The sequence below is a fragment of the Spea bombifrons genome, chromosome 2, assembly GCF_027358695.1.
Source record: "Spea bombifrons isolate aSpeBom1 chromosome 2, aSpeBom1.2.pri, whole genome shotgun sequence".
NCBI classification, from domain to species: Eukaryota; Metazoa; Chordata; class Amphibia; order Anura; family Pelobatidae; genus Spea; species Spea bombifrons.
In genome coordinates, this window is record NC_071088.1 from 143,018,333 (window position 1) to 143,020,832 (window position 2,500).

The 2,500-nt window shown below is 49.1% G+C and overlaps 4 non-coding genes and 3 pseudogenes across 4 annotated transcripts; all 7 read right to left on the minus strand.

The window, feature by feature from the left end:
• Window positions 1–197: 197 nt before the first annotated feature.
• On the minus strand, window positions 198–316 carry LOC128476467 (5S ribosomal RNA). The gene has a single exon (XR_008347478.1). It is a non-coding gene; the product is annotated as a 5S ribosomal RNA (ribosomal RNA).
• Window positions 317–528: 212 nt separating this feature from the next.
• Window positions 529–637, minus strand: LOC128480561 (uncharacterized; annotated as a pseudogene).
• Window positions 638–853: 216 nt separating this feature from the next.
• On the minus strand, window positions 854–972 carry LOC128479617 (uncharacterized; annotated as a pseudogene).
• A 210-nt stretch (window positions 973–1,182) lies between these two features.
• Window positions 1,183–1,291, minus strand: LOC128480407 (uncharacterized; annotated as a pseudogene).
• Window positions 1,292–1,551: 260 nt separating this feature from the next.
• Window positions 1,552–1,670, minus strand: LOC128476469 (5S ribosomal RNA). The gene has a single exon (XR_008347479.1). It is a non-coding gene; the product is annotated as a 5S ribosomal RNA (ribosomal RNA).
• Window positions 1,671–1,912: 242 nt separating this feature from the next.
• LOC128476470 (5S ribosomal RNA) lies at window positions 1,913–2,031 on the minus strand. Its single transcript, XR_008347480.1, has one exon. It is a non-coding gene; the product is annotated as a 5S ribosomal RNA (ribosomal RNA).
• Window positions 2,032–2,240: 209 nt separating this feature from the next.
• On the minus strand, window positions 2,241–2,359 carry LOC128478463 (5S ribosomal RNA). The gene has a single exon (XR_008349380.1). It is a non-coding gene; the product is annotated as a 5S ribosomal RNA (ribosomal RNA).
• Between the last annotated feature and the right edge of the window lie 141 nt (window positions 2,360–2,500).

The window sequence follows — 2,500 nt, forward strand, 5'->3', positions numbered from 1 at the left end:
CTGCTGCTGCTGCTGCTGCTGCTGCTGCTGCTGCTGCTGCTGCTGCTGCTGCTGCTGCTTGTCGTCAGACAAAAGGAATTATAAGCCCTGGGACAGGACAGAGAAGGTGAGAAGGTTCAAATAAGGGTTTAAAGCTTTGATGATGAGCAAGAAACACATGGCAAAAAGCTCTCCCCGGACTGTGAGAAAAAATTAAAAGCCTACAACACCTGGTATTCCCAGGCGGTCTCCCATCCAGGTACTAACCAGGCCCAACCCTGCTTAGCTTCCGAGATCAGACGAGATCGGGCGCTTTCAGGGTGGTATGGCCGCAGGTGTGAAAGTTTTTTATTTTACTTCTCTTATTCTGTTGCTGCTGCTGCTGCTGCTGCTGCTGCTGCTGCTGCTGCTTGTCGTCAGACAAAAAGAATTATAAGCCCTGGGACAGGACAGAGAAGGTGAGAAGGTTCAAATAAGGGTTTAAAGCTTTGATGATGAGCAAGAAACACATGGCAAAAAGCTCTCCCCGGACTGTGAGAAAAAATTAAAAGCCTACAACACCTGGTATTCCCAGGCGGTCTCCCATCCAGGTACTAACCAGGCCCAACCCTGCTTAGCTTCCGAGATCAGACGCTTTCAGGGTGGTATGGCCGCAGTTGTGAAAGTTTTTTATTTTACTTCTCTTATTCTGCTGCTGCTGCTGCTGCTGCTGCGGCTGCTGCTGCTGCTGCTGCTGCTTGTCGTCAGACAGAAAGAATTATAAGCCCTGGGACTGCACAGAGAAGGTGAGAAGGTTCAAATAAGGGTTTAAAGCTTTGATGATGAGCAAGAAACACATGGCAAAAAGCTCTCCCCGGACTGTGAGAAAAGAAAAAGACTACAACACCTGGTATTCTCAGGCGGTCTCCCATCCAGGTACTAACCAGGCCCAACCCTGCTTAGCTTCCGAGATCAGACAAGATCGGGCGCTTTCGTGGTGGTATGGCCGCAGGTGTGAAAGTTTTTTATTTTACTTCTCTTATTCTGTTGCTGTTGCTGCTGCTGCTGCTGCTGCTGCTGCTGCTGCTTGTCGTCAGACAGAAAGAATTATAAGCCCTGGGACAGGACAGAGAAGGTGAGAAGGTTCAAATAAGGGTTTAAAGCTTTGATGATGAGCAAGAAACACATGGCAAAAAGCTCTCCCCGGACTGTGAGAAAAGAAAAAGCCTACAACACCTGGTATTCCCAGGCGGTCTCCCATCCAGGTACTAACCAGGCCCAACCCTGCTTAGCTTTTGAGATCAGGGGCTTTCAGGGAGGTATGGCTGCAGGTGTGAAAGCACTTTATTTTACTTTTCTTATTCTGTTGCTGCTGCTGCTGCTGCTGCTGCTGCTGCTGCTGCTGCTGCTGCTGCTGCTGCTGCTGCTGCTGCTGCTGCTGCTGCTGCTGCTGCTTGTCGTCAGACAGAAAGAATTATAAGCCCTGGGACAGGACAGAGAAGGTGAGAAGGTTCAAATAAGGGTTTAAAGCTTTGATGATGAGCAAGAAACACATGGCAAAAAGCTCTCCCCGGACTGTGAGAAAAAATTAAAAGCCTACAACACCTGGTATTCCCAGGCGGTCTCCCATCCAGGTACTAACCAGGCCCAACCCTGCTTAGCTTCCGAGATCAGACGAGATCGGGCGCTTTCAGGGTGGTATGGCCGCAGGTGTGAAAGTTTTTTATTTTACTTCTCTTATTCTGTTGCTGCTGCTGCTGCTGCTGCTGCTGCTGCTGCTGCTGCTGCTGCTGCTGCTGCTGCTGCTGCTGCTGCTTGTCGTCAGACAAAAAGAATTATAAGCCCTGGGACAGGACAGAGAAGGTGAGAAGGTTCAAATAAGGGTTTAAAGCTTTGATGATGAGCAAGAAACACATGGCAAAAAGCTCTCCCCGGACTGTGAGAAAAAATTAAAAGCCTACAACACCTGGTATTCCCAGGCGGTCTCCCATCCAGGTACTAACCAGGCCCAACCCTGCTTAGCTTCCGAGATCAGACGAGATCGGGCGCTTTCAGGGTGGTATGGCCGCAGGTGTGAAAGTTTTTTATTTTACTTCTCTTATTCTGTTGCTGCTGCTGCTGCTGCTGCTGCTGCTGCTGCTGCTTGTCGTCAGACAAAAAGAATTATAAGCCCTGGGACAGGACAGAGAAGGTGAGAAGGTTCAAATAAGGGTTTAAAGCTTTGATGATGAGCAAGAAACACATGGCAAAAAGCTCTCCCCGGACTGTGAGAAAAAATTAAAAGCCTACAACACCTGGTATTCCCAGGCGGTCTCCCATCCAGGTACTAACCAGGCCCAACCCTGCTTAGCTTCCGAGATCAGACGAGATCGGGCGCTTTCAGGGTTGTATGGCCGCAGGTGTGAAAGTTTTTTATTTTACTTCTCTTATTCTGTTGCTGCTGCTGCTGCTGCTGCTGCTGCTGCTGCTGCTTGTCGTCAGACAAAAAGAATTATAAGCCCTGGGACAGGACAGAGAAGGTGAGAAGGTTCAAATAAGGGTT